Here is a 21285-nt window from a genome sequence, read left to right as displayed (position 1 = left end):
AAGAGAGTCCTCTCTCCCACCGGCTAACAGTGGCTCTGACCGGGGAGGGGAGGGCAGGTGCCTTGTGGCTCTCTGCTCCCTCCGGTCCTCCCAGCACACCACGGGAACTGCACCGAGTCAGTCAAGCGACCGAGGACGTTGTTTTTACAGTTTTTCAGAAATTGTTTGACTGACTTGACTGCATTCATTTTCTAAGCAAGAAACCTGAGCTTGGAACTGGACCCCGAATCTTGACTCTCTTTATTATTCAGCAGAGGGAACTGCAAAGCTCCTTAAGGATGCCAGCACTTCATGGCACCTGTTAAAGTGGTGTCACCATCGCGTCACTTACACCACAAGTGTCTGACAGATAAGCCACAGGAAAGACTCAACCAAAAGAAAGAGTCTCAGAGGGAGATTCTGAAGCCATTAAGCTGGAGTCCAGCTTGCTCTCTATTAACCAAAAATAGAAGATCTTTGGCAGAAAGAGAATCCACTCCTAGAGTTATTCGGTTCACTCGGTGAAGATCTGGCTAGAGGCTGGGAGTGAAGTCAGAGCACAGTCTCGGGTTTGCTCAGCTCTTCGGCTTCTTCCCCAGCTTCAACAATGGTGAGTTCAAGGATATCCCTGGGTATTTCTGCAGCATCCCCAGGGCCGTGGATTCCTGCTCAGCAAAGTCGGCGCAGGATGGTGTCTGAATTGTGGCTCTGGCTATCAGACAGTTTATTTTCCAGATTCACATTGCTCTGTGTGAACTATAGCAGAGCTCTGGCTTTTGTGGTAGACAGTAACCAGAACAATGAGTTAATCCTTAAAGGATAATCAGGAATCTCTGAGTTGCCTTTTACTTCACTCCTGCACAGGAAGAGGTCCATTCGATGCAGAACAATTAGTTACACATGATAAAAATGAAAAGCATGAAGTAGTAACAAGGGATGTGGTCTGCATCATCCCTTCCGTTCCACCCCTCTGTTGTGCGGGGAATGATGGGAATTTTCCAAAAGGAAATGAAAATACAAGAATTCTATTTTTATTGAATAACAATGGGGCAACAGTGATTGAACCTGCAAGAACATGTTGGAGACAGATGGATTTTGAACCAAAAGATGAAGGTAATATTATGCCTCTGGAAATCCAAGGTCCCCACTGTGGCTTAACGTCCTGGAGCTTAAAGCAAGTGTGTGGCAATAGAAAGAAAATGAAATCCGCCAAGTGATTATCATGAATCTGTACTTCAAAATGTGAGGAAGGAAAACAGACACAAGTTACCCCAAATTCTCTTTCAGGAGAACAGTCTTTTATTTAGTTCATTATTCATTTCTTGAGATAGATGGGGTCTCACCCAGGCTGACCTGAGCCCCCTGCCTCTGGCTCCAAGTGCTGGGACCTCAGTTTCCCGTCACCAGTGGCTGATAATTGTCTTTTAGATGCGTCGAGGCATTCTTACAAACCACTGCATCATGAGAAGAATGGCAAAGTGTCACTACATCCAGTTCTATGTGAAAATCAGTAATACATTTTCTGAATAGACTCATTTCACCCCTCACCTGCTCGTTACCATTCAGAATTTAATGGTGAATTAGAAGTAACTTGAACCTGAAGCTTTCACTTCTAGAACCAAGGGAATGGCCCGAGGAGTTCTGTGACTTCTAACTATATGTGTCTCTCGCTGCTGCCTGACAAGCCACCTCAAGCTTGCTGGTTCACGACACGTATCTACCACGTCAGAGCAGTCAGCCTGACGATTCAGGCTGATCTGACTGGGCTCGCGGGTCTGAATGCAGCATGTGATGTGAGGCCGCTCTGTCCCCAGGCCTGGCTAGTCTGCTAATGGGTGAGAGGTCGCGCAAGGGAGAGCAGAGCGGTCCAGTAGCGGGCAGGGCTGAGAGAGGAAGTGGAAGCTCACCCCCTGAGACCAGGCTTAGAGCTGGCCTGAGGTCACGTCTGCTGCATCCTCTTGGCCAAAGGAAGCAGTAAGGCCAGCTCAGACTGCAGGCGTGGGAGCAGACCCTCTGGACCGCAGGAGCTGCACGGCACGTGGAAAGGTGGAGACAGCGAGGCTGTCACCTGGAACCTCAGTGACCCGTCGACCACACTAAAAGTCCTTCTGACTCTTCAAACCATTTACCCCAGTGGGTTTGCTCCTATTTTACCAAGCCTTTTTATCTAGGAATGAATATCGAATTTCACTAAACACTTTTCACTGGCACATGTTATGGGGGGGGGGTCTCCTGAATCGTGTGGTAGATTATCTTAATATATTTTCTAATAACAAAACTTTCTTCTGTGCCTGGAAAGAACTTCACTTGATTGTGGCCATTGCTCTTCGTGTATGCTGATTAATGTCTTTGCTAGTCTTAAGATCGTATCTCTTTATGAATAGTCAGTGGTTTTCTTTTTTTTTTTTTTTGCTATATCTGTTAGATCTTGGAATTAGAGTTATAACTCTGTCAGAGCAAAATTTCCAATATAATAGATTTTGTCCCAAAGAACATTATACTGCAAATTGCTAAAATCTGGCTAGGTTTTGGATTCTATTCCATAGTCCATTTGTTATTCACTAGATGATTCACTCTTGCTCCCCGGTTTGCCAACCTCCTCAACTCCAGTCAAGACTCCAGACACGACATGACATGACCCCAGTGACCCCCGCTTCCAGCTACACATGCCTGTGGAGTCCCCTCACCTGCGCGTGGGTAGGCCTGGGGCTGACTGTAGCACGTGGCAAGGACAGTGGGCAGCAACGTCCACGGATAAGTCAGGTGTGGCAGTGGCCTCTGACCGGTCAGCAGGAGCCCTTCTTGCAAGGTGGATGAAGTAAGTCCCAGGTTCTTTCCACACGGCTTATAAGGAGAGCGTCTGGGGGCCAACAGCAGCCACTGCCAACCAAGGCCCCCAGCCCAACATCCCTTGGAGAGCTGAGAATCCAGCAGCACACAGACCCGTCCTCCTCGCCTCCCGCTGACTCCGTCCTGGTCTCCCTGGGGGGAAGCAGAGGACCAGCTGAGCCACCCCTGGACGGCGGAGCCCAGGACTGCCCGCTAACACGCGTGTGTTGCTCCAGGCCGTTAACCTGGGATGACCTGCCAGGAACAGACAGTAACCAACACACACTGCAGAACAGACTCCCAGGGTGACGAGAACCTAAAAAGGCCACCCAGGTCGGCCTGATACTCTAACATGAACATCCTCAGTGTGCCTCAGCGTCTCCACTACCCAGAGGTCATCCGGTCCACGTTGGGGACATTGCCATTTTCAGAAGGAAGTTCATTTAATCAGTTGGACATTCTACTCACAGGTCTTCATTCTGCCTAGATACTTAGTTCTTCTTCCACATAATCAGCCTGAAATTTGTCGGCCACAGTTGCCCTACCTTGACTCTTTTTCACAACCTGTTTGAAACCCTGGGGCCTTTCCGTCTCCACTGTCTGAGGTCATTTCTGCCATGCACACAAGCTGACAGGGGCGGCCACCTTTTTCACTATGCTGTGTTTATGGTTTTATTTAAATATAGTCATAAATTATGTCCTTTATGTCCACGTCACCAAAATCCCAGATTTCAGCTTTTCAAAGGTATGAGTCCTAAATTAAGAAGTAAATCATCCCTGTGCATGTTTTAGCTTACGAGCACTGATCACATCAACCTCATGTGCAGGACACCCCAGGATCTGCCAAACTGGCTCCTGGCACGGGCCACCCACACGGGCTGGATTTGATCAGCTGATGGGCAGGGCTGATGGGTCCTGAGGCACCTCCACCTGGAGGTGGTAGTTATTGTTCCAAGACCCAAACAGTTGGGAAAATAACAAATAAAACTTCCTTGAAAACCCGTTTCCTAAAAAATGGCTAAAAATAGACATTACATTATCTACTGTTGGCAATACACAGCCTATCGGGTCTCCTAGTTAGGGAGCCCGGATGGAACTGGACGGTCCCTGGGGCTTCCTGGTCCTGTGGCTGCAGTGGGCCGGAGCTGCGTTCCCTGGGCTCAGGGCTCCAGTGCTGACTGTCTCCCGTCCCTCTTCGGGCTGTACTCGCTGGCCCGCCTTCACTCTGGGGTGCTGATGTCAGCCTGGCTCCTGGTTACACCACATCAGTGTCTGAACTGCAGGAAGTAGTTGCACCTCTTTCCAATTGTCTGGGCACATGTCCTGGCCAAGGCAGGTGTCATTCTGAAATGACGCCTGAGGCCAAGAGGCTGGACCACACTGTGGACCAGGCTCCGCTGCTGTGCTGGACAAGGACAGTAGCAGGGGAAGAGGGCTGTGCTTCCTTCTCTGGCATGTCCCGCCTGGCCTGGGGGTGGGGCTGGGGCAGGTCTCCTGCCCCTCAGCAGGAAACCCTGCCAAACCAGTGCGAGGAAGAAGCTCTCCAGTGAGAAACCGGAGAGCAGCAGGAAAAAGAATAGAGACAAAACGGAAGCCCAGGAGAGGGAGGGAGGGAGAGAGCCAAACAAAAATAGCTGCCAGCCAATAATAGGGTTGCTAGAGAGCCAGAGAGAAGACGTGGGCATGGGCTCGATCCCACAACGGCCCCCCCACTGCAATGCCCTTGGGTGACAACTGCTTTCTGCCCAGTAATGCCCTTGGGTGACAACTGCCCCCCTCCTGCAATGCCCTAGGATGACAACTGCATCCCCCACAATTCAATACCCTTGGTGACAACTGCCCCCTCCCACAATGCCCTTGGGCGACACTGCCCCCGTCCCGTCTTTGCTGCTTCCTGCTTTCTACCCCCCACCCTCTGCTGTCTTTAAAAGACGTTTTTATTAGCCTGTAGTTAGACATAATGGGGTTCATTTTGACAGGATCATACGTGCATGGAGTATAACTTGCTCCATTTCAGTCCCCAGAAGTCCCCTTTCCCTCCCCCTCGTCCCTCCCCGGTGCCCCTTCCTCAACTCTACTGGTCTCTCTTCTACTTATTTAATTGGCGCCTTATAAACAGAAACAAAGGGACATTCACAGTGGCATATCCACGTACATACCTAGCACAATCGGTCCATTTCGTTCTGCTGCCCCTTCCTTTTCCTGTCCCTTCCTTTTTCCTCCCCGTCAGTCCCTGTCTCTGCTCCACTGATCTCCCTTCTCGTTCCATTTCCCACCCCCTGTTTTCCCCTTATTTTGCTCCGTCCCTTGTTTGGGACGGAGTGAAGGTCTCCTAGCTCCTACACAGGAGAGAAAACATTCAACTCCGGACTTTGTGGGTCTGGCTTATTTCAGTCAGCGTGATGTTCTCCAGTTCTGCCCATCGACCAGCAATGCTGTGCTTCCATTCCTGATGGCTGAGTGAAACGCATCATGTGCATACACCACATTTCGTCTGTTGACAGGCACCAGACTGGTCCCATAATCTGGTTGTTGTGAATTGTCCTGCTATAAATAGTGGTGTGGCTGTGTCCCTCTCGTAGGCTTCTTTCAGTTACTTGGATAAATACCAAGATGTGGGACAGCTGGGTCCTATAGTTCTTCCATTCCTGGTCTTCAAGGAATCTCCATGCTGCTTTCCAAAGTAGTTGCACTGATTTGCAGTCCCCACATTGTCCCAAGCATTTGTTATTATTTGTGTCCTTGATGATCGCCGTTCTGACTGGAGGGAGGTGACATCTTATCGGAGTTGGATTTGCATCTCCCTGATTGCTAAGGATGTTGGACATTCTTTCATGTATTTGCCGACCATTTGTGTCTCTTCTTTTGAGCGGTATCTGTTCCGTTCTTCTGCCTTCTTTTTTACTGTGTAGGTCTGCACTGACAGATTTCTATTTTACCTTCTCTGTCTTCTTTTTTAAATTTAATTTTAGTTGCAGGTGGACACAATACCTTTATTTTATTTATTTTGGGGCAGTGCTGAGAATCAAACCCAGTGCCTCACGCGTGCTAGGCAAGCGCCCCACCACTGAGCCACGCCCAGCCCTCTTGTGTTCTCCTGCTTCCCCTCTGCAGTAATGTTTTATTCACAATTCTCCAAGGAGAGTTGGGAAAGGAAGAGATGAATAAGAGCCTCCTCTAAGCCCCTGGCAGTTATTTAATGTGCCATCACTATGACAGGCTACATAATCTCCAGGATCCCTTGTTCAAAACGCACAAAGAATTTCATGTCACCCGTGTGTGGAACCAAGAGCAGAGCTCTCCTGTGCTGGCTCTGAGCCCTGCTGTGGGAGCCCACCCCAGCAGAACTCAGGGTCCTTCCTTCCCCACAGGGCCACCTTTCAGAGTAGGCTATTCATACCCCTCCAGAAGGGGGCAGTAAGCCCGCCCTGTGTCCCCATCCCCTCTGTGAGCAGCTGGCACAGTCACGGGCATGGGCGATGGTTCTGGTAGATGGGGCCTGATTGCGTCTTTGGTGAAAAGAGCCACCTGGGGGGGGCGCTTTATTCCCTCCACACAACGCACAGGGGTGGCTGCAGTGTGCAGTCGCCTTGCTACCTGGGGGACGCCTTCCTGGGGATAGCAAAGGGAAGGTGAGAGGGACCCCAGACGGGGTCATGAAGAGCAGCCATGAAGCCCGCTTAGGCTTCCGGCATGGGAAATAACAACTTTTATTCTTAGTAAAATCAGTTGAGTTGGATGTTTTGTTGTTGTTTGTTTGTTTTGTTTTGTTTTGACTTATGGCCCAGAGCAGGTCAAATGAGTAGGTCTTAGCAGGCAAAGAAATTCTCAAATAAAAACAAGAACAGCAGGAGAAGACACGTGTGGAGCAGCTCCAGAGGATGAGGCTCCAGAAGGTTCTCTGCAAGAAGCCCAGGACATCCTGCTCACCTGCCCTCCCCCCATGGCAGAAGTTGAGGCAAAACATGGAAACGGTAGAAGCAGGAAGCCATATTAACATATGAATATATTAAATGATGTGCAAACCCAGATTTCAGAACAGTTCTGGTAGAATTGGTTAAAAACAGGGTCTTTGATGGTCTGTGTTGGCAACACTACCAACCCAGAACCTTTGAAATGACCTTTAAATGACTTATCTCCAGCTTCAAGAATTTGGTAGCAAAATGGAAATAAGATAAAGGGAAATCTTTCCTGAAATACTGCCAAATAAATATATTCTGAAGCTATTTGTTATGTCGGGACTCTGTCTATTGTAAATAATAGGAAAACCAACTCAAGGCGACTTAAGCTTAAATTATCAGGAACTGCAAGGTGGACTGGATTCTGGGCCAGCTGGGTCCAGGCTCAGAGCAATTCAGGTTCTTTCCTGGTCCATCTCCTGGCTCCCTGCATCCTGAGATTCAGCATTCTGATTGGACAGGTCTCCTGAGGGGCTGGACCCAGGCACCAGGAGGAGCTCAGCTACCCCAGCCACCCGGCCCCAGAGCGAACGAATGAAGGCTCTCTCTCAGGAAGGGGAAGGCGTTCTGAGCAGGCATGTCTGGAATGACTGTTACCTCGCAGTCACTGTGCACTGAATTCAAGTTTTAATTTTGGTGTGTCAATAGCACGTGCTGCAGGGAGAGCCTGATGGCACTCAGCAGTCAAGAGCTTTGAACCCAATGCTAATTTATTTTGAAGTTTAGTGTTTTTTTCTTGATAAGTATTTGAGTTTCAGAATTGCGTTAGGATTCTAGTCTTTTGTCTCATCATTGCAAAATTGAATTCTACTCCTAAATCGAAGAGAATTTGTGAATTTACACATTTGTCTAAACCTCCAATGTAAATTGAAAAAAAAAATGAAATCGAAACTGGAGATATGATGTATATTGCCCAATCTAAATGATGACAGCTTAGAGACAGCAGGCAGCATTCCTCAGTGGAGCTATTTATTATGTCCATCAGGTGGCAACTAAAGGGCACACAGCTCTGAAGGGTTCATGCCAACACTGCCGAATGCTCATCAGGAAGACATCCTAGTAAGGGAGTTGACAGTGTCTACTAGGAAGCAACCTGGTTGTCACTCTTGAACAACTGTATTAAGCCCTTCCAGGATCTCGATCATGAACACACAGAAGTGCACGTAAAATGGAAGACCACTCCAGATTTCCCCTGTGCTTTGTAAGTAGTGTAAGTTCAGGGATTCGCCTCTTGAAGACCCAGCTTCCCAGGTCTGCGTGGGTTCAAGATTGCCTCATTTTTGTTGGCATGAAGGCAAAACATGAGCTTCTTGTTCCAAAATAACAAGACATTCTTTACTTCAATAGAGGTAACTTGAAAATGTTGAGGTGATTTATGATACTATGTAATTGGAAGACACTATGTTATTCCAAAGGCTGAAGAAAAATTAGCTATTTAAGAGGTGGTTTATCTGAATCAAAATTATGGCACAGATTTGCAGGGAACTTTCTTGTATCTCATGCACGCCAACTCCTTTTTAAGTTATCACCTGGTGAACTGTGCAGGGTTGCAGTTGGTGCAGATGGCACCTCCTGGGACAGACTAAGGCCTTGACCAAATGAAGACATATCTAAGAAACCCAAGACTCCATCCACATTACCTCTTGTTAAATAGACAGCATTCCTCAACACCATGCACAATAGTGATATGTTGCTAAGAGAAAAAATGGATCTGAACTGTGTTGGCTATCGGTGGCTTTCCCTTATAAGGAAGAAGTGGCATGATTCATTCCAGCGGAGAAATAAACCTCTGTACTGATCCTTTCTCCGCACATAGACTATGGAGGAGGGGCCTGGGTGTGAGACCAGGGCAAGAGCCCATCCTTCATAGTCCTTGGCTTCAAGAGGGGGTTTGATTCAAAACTGGGGACAGTTAGAGAGCAGCAGTGTTCTCTCCAACCCCATCCCAGGAAAAAGAACTGTGGATGCTGTTTTAGTTGTTGCAGCAGCAAAAGATGAGGGCAGAGGAAGAGCCGGGCAACTTGGTTGGAAGTCAGAGCTGGTGAAATAGCCAAGGGTCTTCAGAAAAGTTTAGCATCGTAGGGTGATCCCCCTTATCAAAGGGGAAATGTCCCAAGAACCCCCAGGACATTCTGAAATGGTGTATGGTACCAAACACTAGATACAAGTACTGAGAGGCAACAGTTTATTTGATAAGCTAGATGGCTAGTAAGTGACTAACAGGAGGGTAGCATATACAGCTACCTGATATATACCTGATGGATATACCTGATAAAGGGCCAATTCAGGTCTCAGGCTGGATGGAGCAGGCTGGCACAAGCTGTCATCATGCTGCTCAGAATGGTGTACAACTAAAAATTTATGAAGTGTTTAATTGTGGAAGTTTTCATTTAATATTTTTAGGATATAATTGACCATGGGTGACTTATAGTATAGAACATGAATCCACAGGTAAGAAGGGACTACTGTATTTTAAGTTGTCTGTCCTAGAAATCTGTGGTGTCATCTTTTTGCCATTCCTCTGTATCTTTAACAAAACTTTGCTATATGTTGAAATCATTGTATAATTTCTTTGAGGTTCAGAGAGTGGGTGGAATTCAAGGAAAACAGCTTGAGTCCCACATATAAGGAAGTGTGAATCAGAGAAATGGAGATGTGAGTTGAAGCTCTGCAGCACAGGAAGTCAGAGTCAAAAGTATAGCCCAAGTTTGGCACAGAAGTTCTGGGGAGGAAATGGGAAGTGGGGCTTACATGAATATCTGGGCTACTAATATAATAACAATTACTAACACAGTGAAAGATTTACTATGTAGAGGTCCTGGATTCTTATTAATTCCTCACCGTAATTTTATGTGGTTTTATTGGTTTTCCTCTTTGAGATGAAGAATTGAAGTATAGAGACCTTAAGTAACTCACCTAAGGTCATAAACGCTGAAGCTGAAAGGTGAGCAGAAACCTGCACAGCACAGAAGCCCCTTTCTTAGCCACGAGCTTCTAATGTCGTCCTCCAGGGTCCCGGTATTCCAGGGCATGGGTTCCAGGGCCTTTGCAGAGACCAAAACCCGTGGACGTTCAAGTCATCTGTATCCAATGCCATGGTATCTGCATATAATAGTTAAGTCATCTCTAGCAGGTATAATACCTAATACAATGTAAATGCTATGCTTGATTGAGACAGGGTGCTAGCCGGCTTTTTGTCACTGTGACCTGAAATGAACAAATAGAGGGGGAATGGTTTAATTTGGGGTTCACCATTTCAGAGGTTCAGTTCAGGGTCAGCCGACTGCATTGCTCTGGTCTCAAGACAAGGCAGAGCATCATGAGGAAGGGCACGGCAGAGGGCAGCTACTCAGCTGGGGGAGGGGGGGGCAGGAAGGGGCCATACGGAAGATAAACCCTTCCAGACCGACCCCAGTGACCTACCTCCACCAGCCACATACCACCACCTGCCTACAGTTACCACCAGGTAGCACATTCAAGTTATTAACCCATCAGACGGGTTGATCCAGTGATTAGATCACAGCTTTCATAAACCAGTCCTTTCACCTCCTACCGTTGGAAGTCACCTCATATCCAACCATAACAAGCATGGTCTATCTATATCGTCCGGGCTGGCCTTGCAATCCTCCGCCCTCAGCCTCACAAAGTGCCAGGACTACAGACACGTGGCACCAGAGTTGGGGCTAAGGCTGTGTAAACTGTCAGACTGTATTATTTATGGAATGGTGGCAAGAAAAGAATCTGTATGTGTCCAGCACAGATAAAACGTCTCACAGTGACCCTTTGTTCACGGCACAGACGGGAGCCCACAGTCATGGAGGTCAGCTGTGGTACCTTCCCAGGACCCCATCAGCCACAGCACGGGTGGACACTGGCACAGTCCTCTCCTTCAGTGTGAATGATGAAGTGCTGGCTGTAAACGATGCCTCCATCTGTTTAATTTTGAAAGCTGATGTTATCAGTCACAGTTACTGGTCACCCGGTTAATATGTGAAGAAGGATAAAGAGGTAAATGCCCAATTCCTAACCTTCTGGGAATTATCATCACGTTGGGTAGAAAGGGGAAGCTTTGAAATAGAAATGTAAAGCAACGTACGAAATCCAAAGCTGAGAGCCAAAGGCCCAGCAGGGGGTGGGGCATGTGAGTGGCAGAATGAGGATATTATGGGATTCCTGGGTCAGTTCCTCAAGATTGTGTGGCCTGAACCAGTGACTTCGCCTCTCTGTCCCAGCTCCCCACTGGCAGGAAGGCTTGGTGAGAACACTTGCCTTACCCCACAGCACTGCGTGAGTCTTCAGTGAGATGACAAATGGAAAATTGCTTTGTAAACTGCTGGGAGTTATTATAAGCTCCAGTTATTTATTTAAGAGTTCTACAGCAAGCATGACTGTCCTCTGGCTATTTAAATGTCCCGTTCAGCCTCCAAGGCTGAATGGGGAAGGGAAGGCCATCCTGAGCATGTTCAAACAAGGCATGGACCATTCGCAATGCCACTTGGAAATACCACTCGTCTGCTCCTGTTGGGACGATTACTGGCAGAAGAATAGGCAGGTGGCACGTGGGGACCCCGGGTCCCCGCAGGACGGGAAGGGCAAGCTCAGCTCCCCAGGCCCAGCCCTCTCGTGCCGCCAGCTCCTCTGCAGGTGGTGCGGCCAGGCCACATCTCAAGTTCACCCTCTGCGCCGCTCCCTGGCCATGCCTAACTTTGGGCCCTCTGTGCCTTTGGATTGGGCGTGGACACAGCCCATGATCCGTCCACTTCCCACCACCACCTCCCTTCTCTTTCTAAAATGTGGAAGTGGGTATGCCGCCCTCCAGCCTCAGTCCCAGCTGCCTTCCCAACGCCAGGACGGAGGGCAAGTCTAGGTCGCCAGGACCTTCCTGGCGGGCTTCGCCTCCCTGCAGGTCTCCCGCTGTGCCTGCAGCCCAGCTGGACCCTACGCCACGCCACGCAGCTCTTCAACAGCCAAGGTAGCCATGCCCGGCTCTGCTCGCCTTGCACTCCCCTCCTTCCCAGCCTCCAGCCCTGCACAGCCTCCTCTTCCCAGCCTTCCCCCATCAGCTCCACCCACCCCCAGTAGAGTGGACCCTCCCACATCTGCATGCTCCCCCACAAGAGCACATCCCCTATTCTCTTGTCTTCCCCCAAGACTGCACACTCCCTGAGGAAAGGACTTCCTTACGTTGGCACCCCTGGCACCTTGTGTGCAATGGCACCTTAATAGCTGTCAAAAGAATGGATGCATTAGCCCCGACTCGGAGTTCCCGATATGAGTGCCGTTGTTGAGTGACTGCATCAGCAACATGTTACAGAGCACAGCTTGCTGTAATTTTCTCTCTTATGTACTCAGCATGGAAAGTTTTCAATCAGGTAGCTGCAGTCTAATCATTTAAGAGGTGTGAGTAGCTAAGTGGATTCTTGTGCTGGGGAAACGGGAGAGTGCCGTGATTAACAGAGAACGCCACCAGACGTTTCTTCATCCTCATTTTCGTGTCAAATTCCCTTCTCTTTGAGCCTGTGGCGAAGTCGCAACTCTGTTAATTATAACATCGGTGGCTGTTGCCATCTGCATTAGGACAATGTCAGAAATACACAGCTGTGACAACCAGCAGGAGTGTTCTGTAGGAGAGAGTCTCCAAGGGGAAACCCAGCGCCCGGGCCGCGACCTGGTGACAGCCTCTGTGACTGTGGGTACAAGGAAAGCAGGGTGGGGCGGCCAGTGGTGTAACTATGGGAGCTGCTTTTTCATGAAAGGCAAATAACACCGCGGTGTCCTGTAGAAAGGAAGTCCTAACCAGAGGCTGGCCCTGGGGGAGCCACAGCGGACAGCAGACGAAGGGGTAGCACAGGGGTGGGCTGGGGGACACAATAGGTGTCCTGCTTTCTCTACCAGCGAGTGTTAAGGGGGAGTTGGGAGCCTTTTCCCTCCTCTCCTATCCCCACTCCCTCTGTCAAAGTCTTTGGGAAGGTCTGCCTTCCTGTGGCGGCTGGGTGTCGCTGGGTTTAGGACTCATGGAGGAAGGTGGGGCCTGGCCCCTTGCTGCTCACCAGGGCTCAGTGCCCGAGCCCCTGGTCACCTGGACGGGGTCGCTGCAGCTGCCTCAGGCCCGCCTGCCGTCCCAGCCGACCTCCACCCCAGCCAGGCAGCACCTGGCACAGGTCCTGGAGCCCCAGCTGCCAGCGCGGGGACTGAGGAGGAGGCAGCGTTCTGTGGGCACCCCCCTTTCAGTGACCCAGCCCCCGCTCCTGCTGGGCATCCCTGGAAGTGAGTGTGAACTGTCTCAGTCCTCACTAGGCCAGGCCCCTGACCGGCCCACACAGGAACACTTCCAGAGCCACCTGCACAGGGTAGGCACAGGCTGTTCTCGTCTTCGTGACCACGAAGCTCAAGTTTCCCCTCCTGCTTTGTAACTGGGAGGCGGTAACTTGAGTCCCCTTCAAGGCAACTCTGCTTCCTCCCTCCTTCCTCTCTTCCTTCCTCCCTCCCTTCCTCCCTCCTTCCCTCCTTCCCTCCCTCCCTCCTTCCTCTCTTCCTCCTCTCCTTCCTTCCTCCCTCCCTCCTTCCTCTCTTCCTCCTCTCCTTCCTTCCTTCCTTCCTTCCTTTCTCCCTCCTTCCTTCCTTCTTCATTTCCTTTGCTTCCTCCCTCCCCCCTCCTTCCTTCCTCCCTCCCTCCTTCCTCTCTTCCTCCTCTCCTTCCTTCCTCCCTCCCTCCCTCCCTTCCTTCCTCCCTCCTTCCTTCCTTCTTCATTTCCTTTGCTTCCTCCCTCCTTCCTCCCTCCCTCCTTCCTCTCTTCCTCCCTCCCTCCTTCCTCTCTTCCTCCCTCCCTCCTTCCTCCCTCCCTCCCTCCCTCCTTCCTCCCTCCCTCCCTCCCTCCTTCCTCCCCTCTTCCCTCCTTCCTCCCTCCCTCCCTCCCCCCTCCTTCCTCCCTCCCTCCTTCCTCTCTTCCTCCTCTCCTTCCTCCCTCCCTCCTTCCTCTCTTCCTCCTCTCCTTCCTCCCTCCCTCCCTCCTTCCTCTCTTCCTCCCTCCCTCCCTCCCTCCTTCCTCCCTCCCTCCCTCCTTCCTTCCCTCCTCCTTTGCTTCCCCCCCCCTTCCTTCCTTCCTCTGGTTGGGAGGAGCCTCTCTGGGACTCAACAGGGGGTCGCGTGGGGCTGATGCTGGAGTTAGGTTCCTCCCTCCCCTTCCCCTGCGTCTCCCAGAGGCAGCCACACTCTGAGACGACTGAATATCATCCTGGCGACCTCTTTCTCCTCCTCTGGGTCTCACTGCTGTCCCTAGGCCCAGAATCCAGAAGCTCACGGTCCAGCAGTGGAAAGAGGTCGGAGGGAGAAGAGTGACAAAAGCCAAGTAAGCCTAAAATATCAGAAAGACGTTCCGCTTCAGGTCCTGCTCTTACAGCCTTCACGCCGCCGTCTTGGACAAGCTCGGTCCTCCCAAGTCGGTCAGCTACCCGGGAACCAGTGACCTCCGACCTACTGCCCGTGGTGACCAGCCTGCACCAGCTACCTGGCTGTGTAAGGCAGAGTCGCTCTCCCCTGCAGTGAAGGCGGCACCTGGGGTAGGACAGTACAGGTGACGCTGGGGGACAAGGAAGTCCCCAGGTGACAGCCTCTCCTCCTGTCCCTCAGGTGGCAACACAAACAACCTTGGTTCCGCCAAGTGATTTTGCTCCCAGGCACAGCAAACTGTATGTCCCGGGTTCCTCACGGTGGGGGGGGGGGGCAGCTGAGCTCTGGACAGTGGAATATGAGCAGAACCTTCCATGCCCTGAGGCTTGGCCTCGGGCCTCCCCCACACACCCTCTGCTCACACCCTTCCTTCCAAGGAACAGTCTGCTGAGGGCGGGGCCTGGGCCCTGCACACTGGGTGACTCCCACCCCCAGTGTTGCCTGGGTCTTGGGTGACTGGGATCTGGAGCTGGCCTGTGGTGGCAGCTGGTGGTGTTTACCCTAAGACATCCTCCACCCTGCACCACGGAGCCGGCTCCTGGAATGGGTGCTCTCTTCTCCTCATCTTTTATGTACGTGAAACCCCACCAAGGTTGAAAGGCCCAGGCAACCTGCGCCCTGAGCCACCAGCCCCTCCCCACCCCTGCCCCTCACACGGCCCCTGGGCTCCATCTCCGGAGGCACCTGATCTGCGTCTTGTTCCTACCTTCAATATGCCCTACTTTGCCTTTTACTGACTTTAGACTTGCATGTGTCTACTTGCCCCACTGGAAGATGAATTCCCAACCAGAAAAGACTATCATCACTATTAAGCCCTCAAAGCAAGTATCACCATGTGTAGGTGGCACACCAGGACGGAAAAGGCTTATAAATGTCCTAAAAATACCACGCTATGATTCTGCTGTGGACTAAATATAAGAATTCCTCCCCAGTAATTCTAGCTCACAGGTACAACAAGAAATTCTCTGAGGATGGAATTAATTCCTATATATAAATGAGCTATTCAGAAATACATTCAATATGCTTTTTTCCTCAAGGGCTAATTAATGTTACATTTCCTTGGCCTCTCCCCTAAATGCATATTGAGCAATGTCTCAAGTTGTAAGAGGAGGGATTAACATGTGAGATCTCTTTGAAATTCTCCATGCTACTGATTTCTCTCACCCACATTTAGCTCCCCCTTTGAAATGAAGGTTTAGTATAATCTTTGCTCAGTTTTCTGAGTCTACTTTTAAGTAATCACAGCAATAATAAATACTTCATGATATCCCTGAATCTCCTTTTTCTGACCCTGTATGTAAATCCATCTCTTTTGCCTCCCCTCACTGTGATGGAGAATAAAGTTGTCCATTTTTATCATTCTGGAAACCTCGAGGTAGCCACCACTTATTGTGTGATCAGGCAGAGGAGTTTGGGAAGGATGGTTTCAAATGTCAACACTAAGAGCTATGAGACTCAAAATAAGCACATTTTCTAGTATTTTAGACATAGAACTGTTTGAGGAGGCTGGCAATCCTTTTAAGCTGAAGACATGTTCCTGTGGAGGCTGAGACAGTTGTGACGCCTGGCCTCACCAGTGCCGCTGTCCCTGAGCCCTGCTGCCCGGGGCTCCGGGCCGGCAGTCTGCTGTTCTGCCCAGTCAAGAGTCTCCTTTGAGCTGGAAGAATGCCTCTGTGATTGGGAGTCCGCACCCCCACGCGGCCTTCACCTCCACGGAAGCTTCCTGCATAGGTATGGGCCTCTGCCCGTTGGAACGCTGGTTCTGACAATCACGGGGTATTCAGTCCTGTCCTTTTCAAGTCCCGAGCACAACACCCTCATGATGAAGAGTCGATTTCCTACCCTTTCTTGAATGACTTGACAGAGCAACATGGGATAAATATCTGAAAGCAGGGGAGCCCTTCTGCGGATGCCTATTCTTCCTGCATTTTTATTTCCTAGCAACCGTGATTCAACCTCTGGTCGATGGGAGGGCAGGCTCAGAACTGGGGTATAGATAACGCAGGCTCGTCTCCTTCACCCGACAAACGCCAATGTGAAACATGCCTTTTAATATGCGGTTGCAGTTTATAGAAAAGGGCCACCACGGAGGTTCTCTGAAGTCTTTCTCAAAGCCATGGGAGTTCCATGGTGGCCCCTCAAGGTGCGGAGGGCAGGTGGAGGGAGGGGCTCCCCTTCCAGCCCCCAGTGCTGCTTTTTTCTGTTTCACGTTTGAGTTTCTACGCGAAAGTCACAATTAAAAAGTGGATTCTGTAAAACAAAACAGACGGGCACCCTGAACCAAACCCCGAGTGGGGGGTGGGGAGCCGTCCAGGGACGCACTTCTCCTACCCACCCACCACGCAGCTCGCCTTCCTGAACCGAAACCTCCCTGCGGGAAGTGAGTGGCCGGGTGTGGCGGACACCTGCCACTCTGTGGCTGCTGGTGTCCCACTCACCTCCCAGCAGCACCTGTCTCCCTTTGGGGACAATCCCCCTCCCACTGATATGACGCTGGTGGTGCTGGGTATGCAGGGACTTCCCTGTGCAGGAGCCCAGGAGCCACGGGGACATACCCTTCTTCCCTGAGCCCAGGACGAGGACTGAGCCACCAATCTGCTCTTCCCTGTCAGCTGTCCCTCCTGGGCCTTTGAATTGGTGTGTCACAGCTCGGGAACACGGGGCTTGACAAATCCTGTCAGAGGGCCAGGACCTGTCGGGACCCCTCCTTCTGCCGGCCTATTCCAGTCCCCTCAGCAGGCCCTCGGTGCCCAGGTGAGTCCCTGGTGGCCTTTGCTGTGTGTGTCCCTTTCTCCTGCCTGGCTCTTCCTGCTCCCTTCTGGGTCACCACGGAGGGCCTCAGGGCAGCTCCCTGAAGTGCCCTCGCTGACCCTCCTCCTGAAGGCCCTGCGGCTGCCCACCTGCCATCCCTCACCACTCCACAGCCTGCGCCCACCCAGCCGTTTTCAGCTTTGCTGTCCCTGTGGCCTGGCACCCAGTGTGTCCCGACTCTGTGGTCAGTTCCACAGGCGAGCATGAGGGCCGGTGGGTCTCCACGGTCAGGAGAGTCGGGAACCTGCAGGAAAGGGGGCTAGGAAAGCCAGAAGCAGCCAGCATCCAAGAAGCAGTGTGTCAAAGCCCAGCCAGGGAAGGGACCCGGGGAGGGGACCTAGGAGGGGCCCCACAGGCTGAGGCCCGTTCGCAAGGAGGGCTGGCTCTCCGAGGACTGCCCGTGGGCTCCCTGCAGAACAGTCTCTGCCCAGAGGCCTGCGGCCACCAGACAAAACTTCAGGGGCTTCCAGCCTGTGAGGTCCTCTGAGGAACACACGGGGACCAGATCTCCTGGGCGTGGTTCTGGACAACAGCAGCGGCAGCCCCCAGGTGTGGAGGCTCACTGTGCCCAGGCTCCTGGGAAAGTGCTCTGCACACAAGGAGGCCAAGCACCTGGCCCAAGATGGCTGGCCCAGTGCGGGTGAAGCCGAGATCCCGACGCGCACCTGTCAACCCAGGCCAGGCTCTCGCCCTCCCAGCCCTGCGCTCCAAAGGCCCTGGGCTGGACGGTGCTGGACAGCAGGCAGCTCCCCAGCAGCCTCCCTCCTGGCTAAGGGAAGCTCATGGACAGCGATGGACACAGAAGGGGGCAGGAGCCGCGGCCGCGCCCTGCCAGCCGTGAGCCTGGGCCTGCCCCTCTTCGCCCACGGCTCCTCGACTCCATGGCCCTCCTCAGGGAAAGGTCCTCTGCAGTCCCAGCTCCCACCTGCCTGGGTGGCACCCTCGCCCTGCCGGCAGCCGACTGTGCCCGCAGAGCTCTGCCCGCTTAGGCCTCGTTTATCCCGGGAGAAAATAGGCCGTCCCCAACCCGCACCTGGCTCATGCTCCCCCCCTCAGACCTAGCCCTAGAAGGAAGGACGGGGCAGGACTGGCGGAGCCAGGAACATGTCAGGACACTTCCCCTAGGACAGCGGTCCTGCTCATATTCCAAGGAGTCTGTACCTGTTCGTTTCATAGGTAGCAAGAAATACATTATTATAGTGCCACGTACTTCTACAGAAAAGTTGATGACAAAGTTTTAATCCCAATGAACTCTGAAGAAAATAGATGGAGGTCCTTTGTCACCCTGGACACAAAGAAGGAAACAGAGGTTAATTTGATCCACCATAAATTATTCCATGATATGACTGTGAGTGACTGATGCGTAGCATAGGTAGATCAGGAGATAAGCGAGGCCCCCAAACAGCCACAGAGGAACTGCTACAAGTGCTCTCAGAGGGTCAGACGGCACCTCACAATCCAGAGCCTCCCTATGGACAACCAAGTCCCCATCCTCAGCGTTCACTCAGCTTATTCAAAAACATTAGTCTGTGCAGCCAGGCTTCCACGTACAGGTGTGCAGTCTGTGCACTGCCCAGTGACGCCTAGGTTGGGTGCAAGTGGGAGCTCAGATCTAGCGCTTGCTTGGCACCCCACCATATGCCCATGGAGTTGACTCCACCCACACAAAGGCACCAGCCAGACTAGTGTGGCCCTGGTGTGAACCAAACAGATATGTCTGGGACCAAAAATTCTTTTTTTTTTTTTTTTTTTTTTTGTACTCAGGATATTGAACTCAGGGGCACTCAGCCACTGAGCCACATCCCCAGCCCTTTTGTGTATTTTATTTAGAAACAAGGTCTCACTGAGTTGCTTAGGGCCTCACCGTTGCTGAGGCTGGCTTTGAACTTGCCATCCTCCTGTCTCAGCCTCCAGAGCTTCAGAGATTAGGTGTGTGCCACCACGCTCAGCTGGGACCAAGAAACATTTTCCAGTTAGAAATGAAGCACTTATTTCTCATTTATTGCCAGTGCTTCCCTCCTCCATCTCTGCTCTCGTAACTGCCCTTGGCTACCTCATGGCACCCGAGACCCATGAGGAATAGCCCAGGGGTCACACAGTCCTGTCTCATCCCTGGGGTCTTAGTTCATCAACGTGGACCATCAATCCCCCTCTGCGGCTCACCAGTTTGCTTCCTTGCACCACAGAAAGGTCCTGGACGTGCCTGCGATGCTTCCTATAAATAGCAGCCACATTCCAGCTTCCACAGGAGCACGTGCTGCTAAACACAGACGGGAGGCAAGTCGCCCTCTCCCCTTGCTGTGTTCATGTGCTGATTCAGGCCGAGTGCTCCTTACCCCGTCCCAGCATGGCCTTGGTGACTTGGGGTCTTTCCATCTTGTTCCTAGTGCTTCCTGATCAATGCCCAGCCAGCACCGTGTGCAGCCATGGGATCGGGGACCAGAGACGAGTCACCGTCACCAGTGATGTCAAATAGTCCTGTGGACTTTCTGACCCCAAACCCAGGGTCTGGGAGTCTCTTGGCCAGAAGTCATTTGAGAGTTAAGGTGGGTGTTACTGATGCAGAATTTCCCCCATTGAGGCAGGAAGACAGACATCTCAGCATGAGCAGCTAGAGGAGGCCGGGAGCCCCTGGGATGGGACCATCGGAAGGCTCCAGCAGCCTGCCTCATCCTCAGCCAGTCCCTCCCACAGGGCAACCTGGGTGTATGGGGACCCCAATTGGTCCAATCTTCTCTTGCTTTCTGCCTGTTCATTTTTATTTTTTACTTTGTTTCAACCTCCAACGTGAATTTGGTCTCATACAATTTCAATGCCAACATGTACTATTGAGCACCAGAAATATGAAATGAAAGTCTTCTGAAGCTACTCCTCGTTGGCTCTTTGTTTTGGATAAACTATTTCTTAAAGCGCCGGCCCTTCCTGTCTGTAACCCCTCTTTAGCTCTGCAGAGCAACAGCCCGGCAGTCACTTCAGCTCGACCCTGCAGTGGTCGTGATGGTGGCAGGCCCACAGTTCACAGAGGTGGCACCATGTCCTTCCATCAGGGATCCCTGCAGCAGCCCAGGGGGCAGGCATGGTCATCCGGGCAGGATGATACCGTGACTGGTCCTCAGGGAGGTTCAGGACCCTGACTCCTGCCTCGGCTCCTTCCTGTTAGCCCCGGGGGCCTTTTGTCTTCAGAGCGCTGTAACATGGCATGGTGGACAAGGCACTGGAATGGTGGACAAGGCACTGGATCGGAGCAGCTGGACTTCCCCTGAGTCCTGCTGGCGGCCGGGGAACCTGCCACGGTGGCCGCACGTCTCAGAGCCTCCCTGTGCTTTCTGGTGGGATGAAATCCCTTCAGTGCTCATGCTCTGCACCCACTGAGAAGACGACAGAGCTCTCGGGTCCTCACCCCAGCGCCTTCTCACGCGGGGGGATGCGAGAGCCCAAGCCCTGCTCCGCTCCTTCCTCTCCTCCCTCCTCCCCTGCTCTAGCCGATTCCTTGGGAAACCAGGAGCTGCCCTTTGAGTCCTCAGCTCTGTGGGCAGCTCAGTGAAGACAATGATGCTCTTCTCTCTTTTGCTGAGACCTCAGCCTCTTAATCAAGGCTCAAAGCAGCACGGCCAGGTGGTGTGCCTTCTTGGCCAAAGCTGGAGGGACATTTTTTTTTGCTTTGGTTTTATATTCTTCTTACAGCATTTTGCTGCTTCTATGCTCATCTTGAGACCAGAGACTCTAAGATTTTTTTTTCATTTTTAACCTCGACCTTGTGCATGTGAAACTGGTACACGCTGAAAATAGTGGGGGAAAGAAGCTTTCCTGGCGACTCTGACCTGAGGCGGCAAGTCGCGGTTCTCAAGTGCCAGCTCTGTACCAACAGCACTGCCATCGGCTGGGAAGGGGCTGGAGTTGCGGACCCCCAGGCCCAGCCCAAGACCTGCTGCATCAGAGACTCCAGCTGGGCCCCAGGATGCCCTAGGGCCCTGCGGGTGGCTCTGGTGCATGCTGGTGCCGGGGAGTGGGGGAGCAACCGAGTTGATGTCCTGCCGTCCTGCCAGGACATATTCACTCCTGGGCTTCCTAGTGTGGCTTCCTGGGAGTTAAGCCTCTGAGTATTCCTGTCACTTGAATGGCAAAATCCCTGCATGGAGCCAGCCAGGTGCTACTGTAATAGAGAGCAGCGATTAGCTGGCCCAGATCACGCCGGTGATCCCCCTGTGACCTTGGACACCGGCCATCCATGTCCTTTGCATAGTTTAGCCTACTAAT

Source organism: Marmota flaviventris, chromosome 7, assembly GCF_047511675.1.
Source record: "Marmota flaviventris isolate mMarFla1 chromosome 7, mMarFla1.hap1, whole genome shotgun sequence".
In the NCBI taxonomy this organism is placed as follows: Eukaryota; Metazoa; Chordata; class Mammalia; order Rodentia; family Sciuridae; genus Marmota; species Marmota flaviventris.
This window is presented reverse-complemented; position numbering follows the sequence as displayed.